This window comes from Amphiura filiformis, chromosome 14, assembly GCF_039555335.1.
Source record: "Amphiura filiformis chromosome 14, Afil_fr2py, whole genome shotgun sequence".
In the NCBI taxonomy this organism is placed as follows: domain Eukaryota; kingdom Metazoa; phylum Echinodermata; class Ophiuroidea; order Amphilepidida; family Amphiuridae; genus Amphiura; species Amphiura filiformis.
The window spans coordinates 9,506,070-9,527,513 of NC_092641.1; the positions used below are offsets into that span (position 1 = coordinate 9,506,070).

Below are 21,444 nucleotides of genomic sequence, written 5' to 3' on the forward strand. Positions count from 1 at the left end.
TTCATTTCGTGGATTTGGACAAAGTTCACTTACGTAGTAATATAGACTTCCAGGTCACGAGGTCAAAGGTCAACTGGGGTTAAAGGCCACGGGGTCACTTCCGGGTCATGGGCACGAAGTCAAAGGTCAACCGGGCCACCGGGGTGAGTGACTGTATCAGGTCGAGATCTTTTTGACTTTTGACCTGATAACTCGTAGATCCCTGGAAGTTTGAACCGGCCCTGTCTTTCGGAGATGGTAGGTTAGCTTTGATGTGAACCGCTTCATTTCGTGGGCTTGGACAAAGTTCACTTACGTAGTAATATAGACTTCCAGGTCACGAGATCAAAGGTCAACTGGTGTTAAAGGTCACGAGGTCACTTCCGGGTCATGGGCACGAAGTCAAAGGTCAACCGGGCCACGGGTCGCGAGGTCAAAGGTTAAGAGGTCAAACATCACGAGGTCACTTCCTGGTCAAAGGTTATTTTGAAAGGTCAACCAGAAATACCGCCATTTTGAATCGAGAAAAAAATTTCAAAAAAATTTTCAAAAAAATGTCCAAACAAAGAATTTCTAAAAAAAAGAACAAAATTTCAACAACAATAAAATACCTTTGACCTCGTGACCCATGACCCGGAAATGACCTGGTTGACCTTTGACCTCGTGCCCAATGACCAGAAGTGACCTCGTGACCTTTAACCTCAGTTGACGTTTGACCTCGTGACCCGGAAGATGTCCTGGAAATCTATATTACAACCCACATACTCGACAGGGACAGCAGGTGGTTCCAACGTGGAACGTGGTGGCGTCAAGAAGCAGTTCACAAAGCCAACCACGAGGACGATATTGTCTACATAATGATCCTCGCTTTCAGTTTCCGCTTCGCTAATTCCGGCCTGATTAGAGTTAGCCAATTAGAAATTATATTTTTAATTATTTTTTTTCTTAATAACAATGATTTGTTTAATGGTTGAAAATGTGCTATTAATGTTCTTTACCTTCAACAGTAAAAGTAAAGCGAACGAGACCTTCCGGTCTTATTTCATGATTTTATATAGACATTTACCACACTCTCCCATAGTTATGTTTGGTTCGGGCAATAAAATACCCAAAAAGTTTCTGACTGTACAGTTTATTCAGAGACACGTGTATGTCCCAGATAACATATACTTATTGGGCCAATAGTGGCAAAAAGTTGCATTGGCATTACATCAGTATATAATATTAGGCCAATATTGGCTCACCATTCATTGGCAGCTGATCTCTGGCCAATAATAAACCAATCATTGGTTTAATGTTGGCCTTTTATATATAGTTTGATCAGTATATATTGGGCCAATCTTGGCTTTCAATTGGCAATTTTTACATTGGCATCATGTTGGCAGCCAATATAGGTTATCACACCAATTTCGGTAACAAATTGGGTAACAATATGGTAACAAATAATTATTGTGATGAGTACTAGTGTTTGGAGGACCTTATTTAAATCCTAAATATTATACTAAGTTGAAATAATAGGAAACAAAACCACGGATGATAAAACGCAGGGCAAACGCTATTTAACACCACGGATTATTTATTTTAAAGAAAATACACATGAATTTTCGGCAATTTCAATTCTAAGACCATACTTTTAAAGATAATTTCTAAAGTACGTGTCACCATGCTATCAAATACTCTTGATGGCTATTCAACACCACGGTGATGAGTCGTATAGTTCCCTCTTACCGCGAAGCGGGCAAGAGATGATACATAATGTCTTTTCCCGAGCCAATAATTAAAGTAATCCATTGCATCAATATTGGCCCAATACTAAAATTACATATTGTTAAAACATTGGCAGCCAATTGTTTGCCAATGAGAAATAGGTACAGGCCCAATGTTGGTTCAATAACTGTGACAAGGTTTGGGCTGTTGGGGCCAACATTGGCCCAAGCCCAATATTGAGCCAACCTAGGGCCCATGAGCAAAACATGATTGGCCCAATACTGTCAGCCAATGTTGGGCCAATTGAACTCAAACATTGGCCCTTCATTGGGCCACCATTGCCATGCTATCTGGGGTGTATACGAATATCATATTAACAATATAACAATAATATCTCTGGGACACACAATATGCGGACATTAGTTGGAAACAAGGGATCTTTCAGTGAGAGATTTGACACCAAAAACGGATTTATTTGAGAAGGCCCCCCCCCCCCAATGAAAAGGGGAGCGGTCTTTCCATGAGACGGGGAAAAGTTTTACCGCCAAAGTGGGTCTTTGCGTTACTAGAGACAATGTGGGTCAAAATAATGATCAAAGTTGACAAATTTTGATACAAAGTTTTCAAAATATCATCAAAATGTGATTTTTTTAAAACCAATTTGAAGAAAAATAATAAAATAGGTTATTGTGATTTTTCAGAGAAAAAAAAAAGGGAGGGAGAGGTCATTCAGTGAGAAAAATGGGGTCTTTCGTGGATATGTACTGAAAAATGTCATAAAAAGAGGATGCTAGGATCACGAAATACCCTTTAATGAACTGTTAAATGTATACATGTTATGAAATATGTTTTTATTTGTGATCTTTTTGTGGCGTGTTTAGTTTACATGTAAGTCTACGGAAACAGTTGTCATTTCAAAACAAACAAAACCAGGGGGTGGATACGGAATCTTATTTGCGGGTCGACCCCCCCCGGAATCACATTGGTATCTTATTATATGGTTCTCTAATCGGTACTCGTCCTCGAAAATTGAGTTTCTCCTGTGTGATGTAATAGTTGATGCAGTGACCGGAGTATGAGACAAAAAAAAGTAGTATGCGAGTGAAAAATATGACAACCTTATTTTGATCCGAAAGGCCCTTTCAGTGCTTTTGAAACTAATTTACTTAATTTGACCCCCTTAACGTAAACAAAAACAAAATTCAACGTTTTATTGAATTGCGCACGACCCTGTTCTTCGAATAGCAAAAGTCCGTTTTCCGAAATAATGTGAACCGAAAAGTTTTTAGCCTTACTAATAATTCACCAAACTTTAATTTATTATAGATGGTTAATAAATGAAGTTGTACCCTAACGGAATTAACATTGTAGGCCTACATATTACGAATATTGGAATTAGGCGACGAAAAAACCAACCCTGTTCTACGGTAGGACGGACCTTTCAAATAGGGTCGGTCGGTCGGGCGGGTTTTTTTTGTTTTGTTTCGGGAGGCTAAAACAACCCTATGATTTCACCAATGCAAACATATTTTCTAAAAATGTTCACCCAAAATTAGTCAATTTTGGTCTCAAAACGGTTAATTTTACATGATTTTAGTTTTAAAAAAATCTCCAAATCGCAAATTTTGGGTCGGCTGGGCCCGTATAACAGGTTTTTTTTCGTTGTTTTACAGACAGTTTTGAATGTTCTTTCTCTACAACAGTAGGCTATCATCACTAGGCCCGTAGCCAGGATTCTTTGCGGGCGCGAAATTTCCCTAAAATTAACTTTTTCAATTTAATTGGTCATTTATACATTTTCTTCCTGAAGATTGGATTTTTTGTAAATTTTGGGTTGGTGCGTCGAATCCGAACACAAGCCTGATCATCACATTTACTTTACAATTTTACACGATTATAGACTATACATAAGTAACAAAAAATCACTTAGGCCACATAAAAATATTTTCTTTTGCTAAATGGACAAAATACAACAGCTTTCACGTAAAATTGTCATTGCTAGCAGTTTTCAGCATCTGCTAGGAAAACGTCGAGGCCCCTGTTTATTTAAAGTTATGAGGTTAGACCATCAGAGTTGTACTTGACGATATGGGTATTATAAATCTTCACAGGTCTCCATGTACAGATAAATGCCACCATACACGTGATAATAACAACTGCGACGATGACCATATAGGCAATTGTCACCATGATGTACGGCGCTTCCGGGGTCGCTTCAGTTGAAGTGTTCGATGATTTCATGCTAAAGGTGTCCATCTGGATTGCAAAATGAAATAAGAGAATATGCAACCTTAAGGTTAACAACTAGGTCCTGTGGTTCTTGAGTTATGTTGTAAAGAGGGCTGAAACAACAACAGTTTTGTAAAACGTACATAACCAGGCCTTGCCGTCTAGATTTTAAAGGCGAGTGGTTAATCACTCGCTAGCATGATGCTAGGCGAGTGGTCGAATTTTCACAAATATCACTTATATGGGTATAAGCAAGTAAAGCTTTGGTCTTAAAATGGTATCTATGTATCTAAATTTATGTTGAAATTTTGACTTTCTCCGCTTGGAGGGGGCACAAAATCTATTAAATGCTAAATCGGTTGATTCGATGGTAGATTTTGGGAGATTCGCGGCGAGTGATATTAAATGTCTATGGCGAGTGGAAAATCGCTCGCTAGAAATCGAGTTTGGGCGAGCGGTGGCGAGCGAGAGCGATCGCTCGCCTCAAACGGCAAGGCCTGCATAACTCATAAACAACAATAAATCAAGCAAGTTTATATAGTATATGATTTGTAGAATGAACTTTTGCAAAATATCAAAGTGTTATTTTTCAATAACATATTGATTTAGATAATAAAATTCGATTTTATTTTTGCTGCTTCGACCAACAATACCTCGTCTACCCTTAAATAGAATTAAATGACGTATATTCTCAATCAATATGTTACTGCCAATGCTGATCTATCCCTGATTCTAATGTTTTATAATGGGTGATATTTCTCATAAAGCATGTGGGAAAACAATCGAATTTCGTATTTTGAAAGCAAACCATCCAAATTATTGTGTAAAATGAATTAATATTCAAGTTACTGATGCATTCAGGATATCGTTTTTTTTTTTATAGAATGAAGGGCTTAGAAAGTAACGCTGGATGTTAAAGGCCCATTTACTATTTGCTCATCAGGATCGTAAAAATCATCAAAATTCAGTTTTTTGGTACCTTTTATTGTCATCATAGATATGTTAACATAGCCTGCTAGTGGTTAAGCCGAAAGCCGTGTATTAAAGACAAAAAATAAGACATTTTACATGACTGTGCAGCTTCTCTACTTAAGTAGAATTTGGCTTCAACTTTATCAATGCTGCTGGGTTTTTTTCCGTTTTTTGTCAAATGTTTCATTTCAAAAATACCAAATGACTATTTAAATGACTTATTGTTGGGATCAGGGGCGTCTCTAGACCAATAACTACTAGGGGCGTCTCTAGACCAATAAATATTTTGTGAATTCTCGCTATTCGCAATAAGGGCGCCGCCAGCGGTTTGCGATGTAATCGTGATGTATCATGGGAAAATCGTGATGTATCATGGGAAAAGGTCGACATCAAGTCCGCGCAATACGAATATTACCATGCTATTACATAGAACACGTGACAATATTTTTTTGTGTGTTAATATAACGGTATTACACGCAAATCGATAGAGAAACAATTAATTGTGCACATTTCAAATCACATTATTAAGTATTATTGAGTATCGATTCGCGTGTAACACCTTTATTTTGACAAGCGAAGCTAAGATTGTCTCCCGTTTAGATCGAAAGAGCGTCGTGTAGGGGTAGAGCGCAGATCTCGGTGGCGGCCTTTTCCCATGATACAACACGATTACATCGCAAACCGCTGGCGGCGCCCTTATTGCGAATAGCGAGAATTGTAGACCCAATTTTTTTAGCCAGATTTTTTTTAGTAGTAACTACTATAACATTCATTAATCTTTTAACACATTAATCTTTTATATGACTCTTGCAATTTGCCGACAATCACATAGTTTTGACGACAACAGTCAATTCTTGCCGACAAAATTGTCGTCGCCCCTGTTTGGGATCACTTAATGGGCCTTTAAAGAGACCTGATTGTGGTGCTCATTCTATGCTATGCATATCTACATGACATTAGAAGTAAGGCAAAGTAATGTTGTTACTTTCATCATGAGTGGTATGAGAAAAATATTTTTACAGTGTTAGCTTTTTGAATTCAAACCATTCAAAGCGCAAGCTAGAATTTAATATTTCTATAATACTAGCTGGGGTATCCAAAATCGAATTTTGTTAAAAATATAAAATCGCTAGCAATTGTAATTTCTGTACTGCTGTTCGCTGCAGAAGTAGCGGTGTACGTAATATTAATATTAATTACCATAGCGATAGGTGAAAACAATTTTAGAATGCATTGCCCTGCACTAGACGTACGCTGTAACTCTGCATCGCACAATTGATTATCAAAAAATAGGCATAAAGACCTGTATCGTAATTCTATGGAAATATCACAATATGCAGAGTATATGTACGTTTCACTCGCACCTGTACGATGAGTGTCTTGACTGTCTTCTGAACAGAATGTGTTAAGCTTATGATCTAAAATGCTTAGAGGCGATTAAACTAATATAATTTCAAATATTTGAAGAATTTAGCCTAAACTGATACATAACAGTTCATACCAGTGAAAAAAGGTTGTTGCATCTGTAAGCATACACGTGAATAAAATCGCTAATTATGGGTGGTTTTGATCCGTGCTCTAAGATAGCTTTATGTCATTGAAAAAGTTGTGTTTTTCTTCTGTACCATCCTCGCTTAATAGGGTAGTATTTTTTAAACTTACTTGTCAGAGTTGGACTATGATAACACTGAATTTAGATGTTTCTTAAAAGGAACCATAAAATGACCTTTTGTCATTGTGAGAAATCCTTTGGTTCTCTATAAAGAGGCTGCAGAACCTGTAATGGTTCTCCAAATGCTTCCTGAATTTTCAGGAACTTTTTGAGGGGTCAAGTGTGAGGGTTCCTTCAGGATGATACTGTAGAATCCTTTATCCCAGGCGTGAGGGGGGCACTCATGTATTATAAATGTTATAAGCATCCTTGTGAATTAATATCAAAAATTACCCTAGGCATGGATTTCAAAAATTGTGTCAAATTAACTTTTAACAAGGATTTTTAGAACCATGCAAAGACATCCTTAACACCCCTAAACAAGGATAATGGCGATACAAAGTGACTTTTAAGATTGAGTGGATTTAGAAATTGCTCTCTATACTGTTTTCAGTGTTATCATAGTCCAATGTTGAAGAGTAAGTTTAAAAACTATACTATACCCTACGCGAGGATGGTACAGAAAAACAGCCCTTTTCTAGAACATCACATCAAGCTATTTAGACCAAGCACAAACCAAGTGCGGCCGCGTTAATTCGCGTTTATATTCACACGGATGCTTACATGTATTTTTCTGAGTGGCCCTGGCGCTTTTAGCAGTCGTCTTAGGGCATTTAAATAAAGGCACTTAATTTAATGCCCACGTGACCAGATGGGCGCTGACATTACAGCGTCTAGACAGGATGTCTGGAAAAGTGACCTTTGGCACAGCGGGTGGTCTTTCAATTGGAAACGCGGGATGCATGTCCAAATTTTCTAGCAAATTTGTCATGTTTTTTGCAACTTTGCAGTATTATTGTAAGAGTTTCCGTTTCAAAATTTAGTTCTTGAAAACATACTAAAAAACAGAATCCCCCAATGTATAATTAAGTTGCCTTTTAAATTTTCAGCAATTTTGATGATATTTGAAAAATAAATTCCTATCTCTTCGCATTGTAGCACATAGACTGATCACTTGGTGGTCTTGGTATGGCGGCGCCCATGGGTCACGTGGGCATTAAATTTAGTGCCTTTTAGTTATTACCCTATTTTGCTAACATACGCACTTCAATTTGAGCATTAACTATGTTCTTTTATCGTTGTTACATTACTTACCTGACAAGATTTGGTGCTTAGGCAGATTTTAAAACAATGGCGGTGACTTGACTGAATTGAGTATTCTTTTCCACCAAAATAGAAAGAAAATGCTTTCAGAAATGCAGAATCTAGCGATTTCACACACTGTTTATCGGCTTTCCCCAAAGACAGAACTGTTGTCAGAAGCAAAATGCAACAGTCAGAGACAGCTTCACACTGGTTCCTTATCTTCTTAGCCTCTCAACTTAAAGTTTGCGTCAAATTATCTGAAGATTCTTGCAGTATAAATGAGCACAATCAACTTAGCAGTATTATAAAATTGATTTCGAGACAGTGGGAACTTTTATAGTGAATTTACAAGCAATATTCAGTATGAGTATTCACGGTCGAATGAAACCACGCCCGTTTCAACAAATGTTCAAAGATCTATTTCACGGCTAATGTTAATCTTAGGAAAACAAAGCCACACTGTTGCCGCGTTCAGTAACGTTACGCACGTCTATTGCATTTTACGCCCAATGCTACCATGGTAGCTTGGGGATCAGTGCTCATGAGCTCATACCTTTAGCCCAGTGATTCCCAAACTTTTCTACAAGCGACCCAATTGCGCCAACAAACAAACCAGGGCTGCCACAAACTATTGTAGTGGCATGTGCCAATCAATACTACATTTCAGTACTTTGGTGGTCATAATTACGTCCTAATTTGAAGACCTGAGCGCAAGAAGACCGTAAGTCCACTTGGCCCCTCAACATGTATACACTCAAGTTACGTATAGTTTCTTATGGTTTTATATGTTTAATACATGTTCCAGGGTGAAAACATGATGAAAGGTTGTGAAAGATTTGTTTTACGAAACTATACGAAACTATACATACTAAACTATGTTGAAGGGCCAAGTGGACTTACGGTCTTCTTGAGCTCAGGTCTTCATTTGTTCAAGCAAGATACTGAAATAACGCTGCAAACATAAATTGGCCTCAAAAAGAAACTTATAATTTTTCACAAGGTCATATGACTCATATCTTAAAATCATGTACATAAAAATGAACCAAAATTGCACACAGGATTGCTTCAATACTCTACTCTAAACACTGGTCAGTAACCAAAAACCAAACAGTTGTCCAACTGACACAACAGCAAAATGCACGGACATGGAACAGCTTCCTTGACCACATTCACAGCCCAATAATTGATGTGCTCTTATGTCTCACAACAATACTGTGCAAAACGTTGCTATCCGAGCACGTAACAGTTTTGAACATAAATTTTATTGCTGCAACATTCATATGAATGTTAGAATGGCTGCATAATTGTTCTAAGATTAACCAATCCAGCGTCCTAGTTCCAACTTGAAGGTTCGTTAGTTCGAAAACAAGGTTCTCTATTCCGAAGCTATGATTAGGTTAGGGTATAAGGCGTAGAGTTAGATACTAGTAAACTTTGCGGATTAGCGATCTTTAATTAGGATTACCGGTGGTATAATAGTAGCTAAAACATCTTACCTCCATCTCACCATGGGCCAATAAGTTAGATGACACTTACTTTGTTTTTGCTTCGTCACTGGGCGGGAAAAACCTCATAATATATTTGGCCCTTGAACATTGATAAAGCCTTGTAGGTGTTGACTTTATATTGAAGAGGTTGCTTCATCCATGTTCAAGGGCCAAAAGTACATGCAGGACACACCTCATTTTTACCTTTGGCCCTTGAAAATGGATAAAGCCTTGTAGGTGTAGACTTTATATTGATTGGTTTGCTTCATCCATGTTCAAGGGCCAAAAGTACATATGAGGTTTATCCCGCCCAGTGACGTTATAAAGACATTTACATAGTATAAATAATTACTGTATATGAGTTGGCTGAAATATTTATTCACAAGTGTTTACCAGTGAAAGATTGATTGATTTAGTTATCACCGGGTGGGGTTTTTTTACTCTCAATTCCAAACGTATTAGTGAGAGCACGGCCTAATGGTCAGGGTACTTACCTTTGGTGTATGAGGTCCCGGGCTCAATTCCTGCCGGTGGAGAATTGCTGAGATCTTTGGGGGAAATTATGAAATTCATTGCCAACAGACTAAATTTAGACTCCCCTATGGTTCATTTAGAATATGGTAAATGAATCATGAAAGTACCCTGTCTTTTGGAGGGGACGTTAAACCGTCGGACCCGTGTACAGATACTCACACAGTACATGTATCTCGCAGTCTGTTTCGAACTGTCCCAACCTGTCCCGGTGTTCAAATGGACCCCAATGGAAATAAGCTTATTGGGTTATCCAGGGTTGTAAAATACCAACAAATCTATCAAACAAATTGGAGTTAAAAATGAAATACTAGTAAACAAACAAATAATGAATTGTAACATACAGATCCTTTATTACATTATTACATCAGCACAGAGAATATTACACACATTGTTAAAACTCAAACATTTCCTAACCAACTATAATAATTGGAAATTTAAACTTATGATCTCAACACAAAATTAAGACGTACCTCAAATTTTCGGTCACAACTTTGACCATCATCTGGAGACTGGCAACCCAAGTTTGGGATCAGTGACCTTTTGGACACTTGACCCCAAAACCCGGTCGTACAAACTTGTATCGGCCCCGTCCTAACAAACTACTTTCCATAATTTTTGTATATATTTAGTCTCAATGATAGGCTCCTCAAGGTTTGGAATTTAGTCATTACCTTGCTAGTCTACGTTTCTACACAATGATATTATACATAAAACGTTTACATACACTTAAAGCAATAACAATTATTGTTATCTTTTAATAAACCTGGAATGAGTGTTTCAAATGGAAGTTACCCAATTGTCCAATTGTCCCAATTGATACAATCCTCTGTGGAAGGCTTTAGCTAAATCTTCCAGCAAGGGGACTATGAATTTCTAATGAAATACACTATTCACGTTGGTCAGAGTAGAATTGGTAACACTTATAATAACAATATAAACACATTGAGGGCGCTATTTATACTAAGACTTGCTTGCGTTATTTATTTTAAAAAATAGGCCTTTTGGGGGGAAAATCTTCAATACGAAAGGTCAAAAATTCCTCCCAGCTACATACACTTTAAGTACATATCATTAGAGTAACATATATAAAGTTTACTTCGAGGACTGTGAAAAATCAAAATATAAAAATGTCAATTTTTGATAATTTGACATAAACTTAATGTTATATGTGACCGTCCACGGCGAATGAGCCGTAAATTCCTCCCCGGTCAATTTTGTTTTATTTCGTGTTTAAAAATAAACATCATAAACTTTAAAATGGTATATCATTTGACTTCAAACGATATCCAGAAGCGGGGTTATGGTTTGTTAAACTTTGCTCCTTCAACAAAATTATAGCTTTTTACGTTTTTACATGTGTCTCTTTTCCCACATTGCTGGCAATAAATATCAAACAGTCATAATTGGCGGTCATTTCAAATCATCCCCAAGTCATCGTCAACGAGGTTTAAGAAAGTTCTCTCATTGTTAATTGTTGGTTATGCATACCTGTACAAAATACAATGCCTGGTAACCCACCACTTGAACAGGATTTAGCAAAAGCAAACAAAGACCAGAGCTATTAAAAGTTCGATAGCCATCTAAGGTAGAAGCTTACTATCCACTTCAACAATAGGATTATTGATTAGTTTTTGACTACCAAAATAAGACAGATGTCGGGCCAGCTTAAGTAACCGATGAATACGACCTTCGTACACATTTTACACCGTAACTCAGAATACAATTTAGGGAATTTACGGCTCATTTGTGCTGCCGGGTCACATATCGCGAATTTCAAAAAATCCAAAATTATTTGACATCAGAAGGACACTCCTCGTATGGCAAGTTCAATTTGGTGTATCTGATATGCTCTCAGGTCCCACAAAAATACTATGCAAATGTTGTAAAGCCACATATTGCATTTCCTCATTTCACAGGAAAATTGTGAGAGAGTAACAAGAGAAAATTTCACCTTGAACACTTTTTTCAAGTGACAACTTTAACCCACATAATACACAAAATTACTGTCAATAATAAGAGGGGTGGTTGGGGTGAATGATGGTATTGTTGTATTTCACGGGCCGGAAGACGAGTAAAATTTAAAGCCAATTCGTGATCTACTTTTCAAATTAAGTATACAGAAATGGATTTATAGCGGAATCGAATGGTAAAACGAAGGCTACGGTCCAAGCATAGGCTTCAGGTGAGATTGTAATGACTTAACACTAGGCTAGGATACAAACAAAGAGAAGAGAAAACTATAGTGGACATTTTCAAGGCCATTGCATTCGTATTTCTCTGTCGATCATTTCTGTTCGCCCTGCACGAGCCGAAGATCGTCTGGTTATTGTGAAAATGTAGATATATAAAGGTCGGCGATGACATGTGGGTGTGTGTGTGGGGGGGGTGTAAGAGAGTATTATTGCGGGTTACTGACAAACACGCATTATGGTAGCACAATTGAGCGATAAAACTACATCGTGTTTGGAGAATATGTAAACAAAACGACACAATAATGTATACTTTAGGCCTACATCATACCGGCACAAATCGATGCAAATACCCTCTAAACTTGTATTGTTTAAATTGTAGCAACCTCAGGAGGAGTATCCACCATCCAATTAACCGGGATTGCCAAATTTGCAATATGGTAGCACCTTTGGATAACAACATTCTATCGTTTTGTTGAGACTGTTACAATTGTTTTAAAGAAGAAATTTTGATCCAAATGGCGACATTTCACACATCACATCAAAGCTCCCATTGGGTGCCCCATTCCTTTTTTAGAGGAATTTTTATTTAAATTAATAAGAGTATAAAGAAATGGGTTTATAGCCGAATTGAATGGTAAAACGAACGCTACAGTCCACGCATAGGCTTCAGGCGAGACTGTAATGACTCGACACTGAGCTAGGATACAAACAAAGAGAAGTGGCACCCACGTGAAGAAATCTGTGAAAACTATAGTGGACATTTTAAAGGCCATTCGTATTTCTCTGTCGATCATTTCTGTTCGACCTGCACGAGCCGAAGATCGTCTAGCGATAATGAAAATATTAATATAAAGGATGGCAATGACAATGAAACAAATGAGATTGATTCCAACAAACACAATAAGTGAAAAACATGTGGCCAGCTGATCCCCAGTGATATCCGACGTTGTGTAATAGTTAACTCTTGGGTTTGTTTCAATAGCTATAGATTCTACGGCTTTAATAAAAATATCAAACCATCCCGGTACAAAAGATCGCCCCAGACCTTCCCTATGAGCAATTGTCACTCTTACTTCCGGTGTGTTTGTGAGAACGGACCTAGTGTTCAAGACATCCACAGGTCTCCTGACTATCGGAAGGCCGACACAAACTTCAGATACTTCAAAGATGTCTGGGAACATATCAGAAATTCCAACTGCTACAGTACTTACGGCGATCCACACAAACCAAATTATACCACAACAAATTCGGACATGATGGGACCTCAGCCTACGAGTACTGAAGGGGTTACTGGTTCCTTGGAACCTGTCAATACTAATAAGCGTGATTAAGAATACAGATACTTCACTTGATAGTAATGAGAGTATGCTTGCCAATTTACAAATGTAACCTTTTCGCCATTGATCAGAGTACGACGGAAAATAATCCAAATAATACGCGTCAGCGGATGCCAATATCAACATGTCTATTCCCATTAAAAAATCTGACAAAGCCAAATTGAGAATCATTATATTCTGCACCTTGTTGGACGACTTATCGAAGCAACGGATAAAGAATACAAAACCATTCCAAAATACAGCGAACAATCCAAGAACCCACATAGACACTCTCAGTCCGATTGAATCAAGCATTCTCTTGCATGTCAGGTAGGCTGGCCGAGGGGCTTGTGAAATGCAATTAACAACATTGTTTTCAAAACAACAAGTTGCATATTCATCTACCAGTAGAGTAAAATTATCAAATCCTATGAAGGATGATATGGTTACAAGATATAGATCATTCTGTCTCAGATCAAGAATTTTCAAATTATAACTTGAATTTTGTAAGCCTATATCTTTGTCAATGATTTGGATGGAATTATCGGTGCAATTCATTAACTTCAGTTGCGGTAGGGCATTAAACAAATCGCCAGGTAGCACCTTTATTTCGTTGTTCTGAACCTGGAGATATTCAAGCGCATATAACCCCACAACGGAAGAAGAGTCAACATGAGATAACAGGTTGTTAGATAGATCTAAAGTAACAAGGCTACTTAGATTTGCGAACATGTTTTTTTCTATAACTTTGATTAAATTATGACCCAAATATAAAATCGTTAATTCAAACTGGTCTTGGAAAATGCTAGGTGGTAATTCAGTAATGACATTGTGAGCCAATGAAAGATAAATCATGCCAAACATGGAGGAGAATTGATCGGAACGCAATGTTGACAAATTGTTGCTACTCAAATCGAGGACCTTTATCTGTTGAGCTTGTAAAAAAGGCAACATGATCATGTCATTGTTTGACAAGTTTAAATACTCTAGGTTCGTGTACAAAATACCTATTGTATTCAGCGGAAACGCGTTCAATGGTAAATCCATTATATTATTTTTGCTTAAATCTAGTAGTTGTAAAAATAACAAATTATCAAATACATGGTCAGGGAGAGCTGTGAAGTCATTATTGTCAAGATAGAGATTTAGCAACCTTGGTGAAAAGCTAAACATCTTGTCTGGCAGGGTTCTCAATGAATTGTGGCTCAAATTAAGCACTAGTAATTCAGAAACATCTTTCATAAGTCCTCTTGGTAGCAATATAAGGTTATTATTATCAAGATAAATGTATTTCAGGTTGACACAACCGGCAAAAACATTCTCAGGTAATGTTGTGAGAAGATTGTGATGCATATAAACATATTGCACGGATGTGGAGCCATTAAATAAGAAATCGGGTGAAGAACGAAGGTAGTTATGGTTAAGATACACGTTACTTAGCAAGGGAGAATTACGAAATACTCCTGATGGCAAACTACTAATATAGTTATGATCTAGATATACCGATTTCAACAAAGTCAAGTCATTGAATACGCCTGGTGGTAGTACGCTAAGGTTGTTGTGACTTAAAATAAGTGCTGTGAGATCATGTAAAGCGTTAAAGGCATCTTGAGATATATCTGTTAGTGCGTTCATTGACATATTTAAAAGACTTAACTTCGGAGTATCAGTGAAGACCCCACTAGGAATGTTTCTAAAACCATTGTTGTCAAGGTGCAAGCGGATATACCCATTGGTTAGCCCACGAAACATACCCCTAGATAAAACTGTCATGTCGTTGTTGTTTAAAACCAAATCCCATAATCTATCACTATGAGATACAAAACCATTGGGTAATGATATGAGGTGGTTATTGTGCAATTTTACTACCATCAATTGGGTCAAACCATTGAAAATGCCGACAGGTATAGATACTATTCGATTATTGTTTAACATAATCGTTTGTAGAGAAACTAAGTCATGAAATATATTACGGGGTAGTTCTCTTATCAGGTTGTATCCCAATCCAAGTTCTTGTATTTCCGCCAGACCTTTAAAAGATTTATTATACAATAATTCTATGAAATTGAAATCAAGGTGCAACCACCGTAATAACGAAAGCCCATCAAATACACCGGGTTTAATTTCGTCTAGTCGATTACTTCGGAGGTACAAATGGCGACCTATCAGATCTAATCCTAGAAAAGCCCCAGGGATGATACTGTTAATACCCAAACCATCAAGATCAAGATCATCTTGAAGAGAATCGTATTTCAAGAAAATAGTGCTCGAGTTCCCAAGTCCATCGCATAAAACTGACCACTTTTGGTGCGATAAGGTACATGCACAATCACGGTGACATTTTGAAATAGGAAAAACTAATAACGAATCCCACCCATATTTGGTATATTTTTCTATACCAAGTGCATCATCATACCAAGTTACGTTACACCTTGGAATCGTTGTAGAATTGGACAATAAATGGGCGTGGTCATGTGTTGGATAGCAATCATCTTGTGAAATATTTCGCGCAATGACTTTGAGAAAAATAAGAGCGTTTTGAACATGCACTGAGAATGCCTTGTATTTAACAGACGCAAAACACGGAGTAGATGATAATGAAAGTGTGATGTAATTTGTGTCACATTTCTGATTTAGGTCGTTTAAGTTTTCAAACAAGAGAAACGAAATTGGAGTATCGTTAGTGGATTGTAGAAGCTCTATGAAAAAGATATTTCCATCTGATGAAAACTCGCATTGTTTTGCCTCATCTGATTCTTGTTTAATAACAATAGTTCTGTTTTCTATGGAATTTGCGGGGATCAAATCAGTGTCATTTAACAAAAGATCATTCGTAACGTAAACATGATTTGATATCAATATTGGAGAAGTTGTTTCATCTCCATCATCGATACATTTTTCCAAAAAGCTCTTACTTGTGCCTAAACATGGACAATAATGTATTATTGAAACTACTAAGACCGTAAGGAATGTACACAGAATAGGTAGGTGTGACATTCTAAAACTGCTTTGTACGAAGCGGCTATAAAAACACATCCCTAACAACTTACAACAACAACATATGATAAGAAAATATTCGTACCTACTTACCCTTATTTCTGACTATTTAGGGTCGTGTACTCAGGATAATTTGCCGGTAAATTACAAAGATAAATATGTTACAATTATGGTTGATTCAGATTAAATTGATCAGTTTAGTCAAAGATCATAAAAATAAAGGATATTTTAGTCTAGAAAAAACTTATATCTCAAAGTTTTATTTTATTTGATTTCATTGTATGTTCATTTGTGGTCGAATCTTGATCGTTTACTCTAGACGAGTGAGGTTTACAGTTGTTCAGATTTGTTTCTTCCAAGGGGCATACACATCTTCACAGATTTTCAAAGAGAAAAAAGTTGATGAAGATTCGAAGAACAGTTCGTTGAACACTTGAGATGTTGAGAGAAATAAATGAGTGGTGTTGTAGGTGTCTGATTCAACTCCAATTATTGGAATATTCACATGTTACAAGAATAGACCACGACCGTGGAAAGTGAAATTCTGATATAATCGCATTTATCTAAACCATAAATAGCTTAGGAATGATTTCTCTGATAAAAACACGGCAACAATGCGATTCCAAATCCAAAACTATCGATTTTGAAGTTCTGCGTAGAGTTATCCAAACCAGCGGGTATCCGAATGTTTAACATGTTTTGAACATATCATGTTCCCGATAACAATGCAAGTACAAAGGGTACGGCAATATGTATCATATCCTTTGACAAATTAACCTGCGAAGAATAAAGGATAATTGTTAGAAATTTGAAAATATACACGACTTTCATAAAGTTTGGAAAGTAAAGCTAAATAAACATTATTATCGTGATGATACATGGTGGTAAAACAACCGTTCCCATTTTTTAAATCGAGTTCAATTTTTCAACATGATCCACGGTTTTTGATGTGAACTTTTATTAAATTTTCTGACAAAACTTAACCATAATGTTCAATTCTAGACATGGACAATACTAGATCACACTAATATTTACATATTTTTAGATATTTTCACACAGAAATTTGTTTCTTTATCAACTTATTTATCTTTATCTGCTTTTGTTGTTGTTATTTTTTATTCTATAAGTTGTATATTTGTGCTCCAATTGAGGGCGCTATTTGAATATATTTGTAATCTAACTTAGCCGAATAATATAAGTTTTTCCTTTAATGTTTTTTTTTTTAATTTCCTCGCTTTTTTGTTACTCTTTTTCTGGTGTTTTAATGACACTAAACCAATGTCTACACCTTGTAAGATAAATAGAGCCATCAGTGTTCACCTTTTTCTCAAAGGAAGGTAATGATAAGATCATTATTATGTGCACGGGGAGCAGTGAATTTCCAAAATAATTTGACAAAATCGCCTGCACTTTCCCTGGGCCTCAAGCAAGAAAAGATGATTAATTGTGTTTTCAACTGATTGAGTGTCCCAGGTTAAAGAAGAATGAAATAAAACAAACAAACAAACGCTGTAGAAATATTTAATATAAAACGTTTTAAAACGTTCCGTTATTTTTACTATAATCCGATATTTTGACATTTAAAAAAATATTACCACGAACTTTTATAAAAATTATTACGGCAAACATCTTTTTGTCTTTCTTAAAGCATTTTTCGTGATTGTTTGAATACAATATTTTTTATAACGTTGTAAAAACTTTTCCAAGAATACTTTAACAATATTGTAAGCAATTTACGCCTATGTTTTTATGCAACATTTTTCAAACGTTGTACAAAACATTATGTGTTTGCCGAGAAGAGATATTTATTAACTGTAGAAACTATCACTAGGTCCGTTTACGGTCAGAACGTGGTCCTACTATCAAGAAACAGTCGCGCCCAGCCGACAAATACAGCGAAGCTACGTAGTGATATTTACCAGAACTGTTGAACAAGAAAAAGTAGTGCCACAACATTCCTATTGCGAGGTACAGGTGTTATCCGCTCCCCTTCTGCTGCACTTAACATCTTGTCCCCTTCCTGTTGCACGCACTAACTTGAAATGAAAGCTAAGGCAAAATTGAAATACATGGTATATTTTATGATGTAGTGAGCAGTTACACTTTGAACGTTATCGAACTTCATCTGTTTCCTATGTCTGAAGAGTTCTCCCGAGAGTTCTTTAATGATTGAAAAAGTAGACCATACTAAAAATAGGTTTCTCCCAATTTTACACTGGCAAAAATGGTTTTCTCTCTTCTAACTTGCCAAATATTGATACACACCTGTAAATTCACAGAGGGTCCACATAATATCATACGACGTGCAGATTGGCCGTAGAAGTAGTAATGTAACAGGATTTATTACCATAGCAATGGGTTTACATAATATTGTATTGACACGCACTATAAAAAGGCTATAAGAAGGATGCACGCATCACCTGTGTATGTCTGCAATCATAAATTGACTACGATGCCGCTCTTTCAAAGACACTAATCTTACAGGTGCGAGTGATCATCCTGATGTGAAAATTCTATAGAGTTACGATCAAGGTCTTTGTCCTTGTTATTTGATACTCTCTCTATGTGCAATGCAGAGGAACGGCGTAACGTCTAGTGCAGGGCGATACATTAAAAATAGTGTAAAGTCATTGCTATGGTAATAAATCCTGTTACATCACTACTTCTATGGCGAATTGTTAATCTTACCTTGTTTCTATGGGTTGCAGCAAGATGATCTTCTATCAGCTCTACCTGTCATCATTGAGACTATTTTCTTTCCCGTCTTCTTTTATAGCTGCCATACTGCCTGATTTAAGTTAGATTTGAGATGATGCTTTTCGACTACAAAAAAGGGGAGAGACACTCTAGATCTCGAACATTCACATTTGACAGGGCACAGTTCCTTAAACCCAATAGATGTCTACATATATAGACATGACCTTTTCATGTATTTAGTACAAAAACTCATCCTCCACAGTCGAGGTCAAAGTCGAGGTCAACTTCTGAGCTATAATTTTTCAATGCAGGTCACTGAATTTTGAGTAAGGTAAGTGTAATAGCTGCCCTGTGAACATGTGCCAATTTACTCAGAGTATATTGTGCTCATCTACACACGGCAGCTACATACTTACCCACTTCTGGTACAGAGCAGTCGAAATAATTATTTTGTCACTTTTCGGCAAACAGATTTTGACAAATTGACAAGATAAACACAAATCTCTTACACAAGACATACGCGCTCATGAACACGCTTGATTGCGCAGTGAGTACGTGATAGATATTAGAGGTTAACATCAAGATGCATTATATTTTTCAAATGTCAAACCTGTAAAACTTGAAATGTTAGTTCGGTAGTTCCACTTGGAAGAATCCTGTCGACCTTTGTTTATCTCTGTCAGTGCTGTGCAATGGGTCGTAAGGGAGGTAAGGATCGGTGCTATTATTTCAATTAACTAGCGTAAATAAATGCAATTTGCAAATGCATCACCACCCTCCGAGGTTTTTATTTACCAACTCCCTAATTTATTAACGATAGATAAGTCTTTTCATTTAATTCATTTTAATCAACTTGTTCTTCGTTGTCCCTTAGCCTCTCTTTCTTTGCTCTGTTCTGTTGTGATTTCTGGCTTTGTGATTACGGTCAATTTAAGTCTACCGCGAAATGCTTAGACGTCTAATAAGATTGCATTAGGCTTCTCCGTAGTCCACGTGCCCATTTATATGCATACTCTTAAAACTCTTTGTGCACAATTGATAGATTTTCACATCTGATCTTTTTAGTCACCGTACTCCCTCTGTTTGTTGGCTTCCCAAGTGGACTACTTACTTTCGATTGCGGTTAACAAGTTTAACACGGTTGTCTATGGCTGAGATTGGCCATGATGTAATGCATCTTTAAATGGATCTGGCTTGTGATTGGTCGCCCAAATCTCGTCATGGTTTAAATCCTCCGGGCATGTGGCATTACCATTGATAACTATATTGTACACAACTATGCGGCGCTTTGTATACTAGGTGTTCAAATGGACCCCAATGGAAATAAGCTTTATAAGAGAGAATCTCTTGGGTTATCCAGGATTGTATGAAACAAATTGGAGTTAAAAAATGGAATACTAGTAAACGAACACACAATGAATTGTAACATACAGATCCTTTATTACATTATTACATCAGCACAGAGAATATTACAGTAATTACACACATTGTTAGAACTCAACGATTTCGTAACAAACTAGCTCCGATAATTTTTGTATATATGATGCGATCAAGCAAAATCAGTCGGAATTTGGAAATATTGATTTTCAGATATAGCCAAACAAAAGAACTATTTGGTTTTGTTTCCTGTTGTTTTGGAAACTCTTTAATTGCTCAAATCTTTGGAACTGGTTGGAATATTGATTTTGAGATAGGCCTGTAGCCAAACAAAAGAACTATTTCCTTTTGTTTCCTGTTGTTTTGGAAACTCTTTAATTGCTCAAATCTTTGGAACTGGTTGTTCAATTTCAATGGGGTTTTCTGGAAAATGCAGCTGTGTAAATGTATTTTACTATCCTGTAAGAAACTGAAAATTTAATATCTCCGTGTTCCGACTGATTTTGCTTGATCGCATCACATATATTTAGTATCCGATAATAGGCTCCTCAAGGTTTGGAATCAAGTTATTACCTTGCTATGTTTTACGTTTCTACACAATGATATTATACAAATAACATTTACATACACTTTAAGCAATAATTATTTTTATCTTATAATTAAACTTTTTGTAATATTTTCTAAGTTACCAAATTGTGTGTCTATTCGATTTGAAACCCATAATCTCTCTGTAGAAGGCTTTAGCTAAATCTTCCAGCAAGGGGACTACGAATTTCAAATGAAATACACTATTCACTTTGGTCACAGTAGAATTGGTATCACTTAAGGGAAGGGGTATGAACGTTTGGACAGTATTTATTGTGGGACATTCGAGCACATCAGACATATCGAATTGCATTTTGAATACGAAGATTGTCCTTCTGATATCAAATAATTTGGATTTTTTGAAATTCGCAATGTAATACACATTTTATGGCAAATCATTAAAATTGATATTTTTGATATTTAACAGTACTCGAAGTAAACTTTATAAATCTGATGATTTCTACCTAAAGTGTATGTAGGTGGGATGAAAAGCCGACGATTAATTGAAAATTTTGACCTTTCGTATTGAAGATATGGATTTTTTTCCCAAAACACCAAAAAAAATTAGGTCTTTT

The 21,444-nt window shown here is 36.6% G+C and overlaps 1 pseudogene; it reads left to right on the forward strand.

The window, feature by feature from the left end:
• Nucleotides 1-1,600: 1,600 nt before the first annotated feature.
• Nucleotides 1,601-1,718, forward strand: LOC140170571 (small nucleolar RNA U3; annotated as a pseudogene).
• The last annotated feature ends 19,726 nt before the right edge of the window (nucleotides 1,719-21,444 follow it).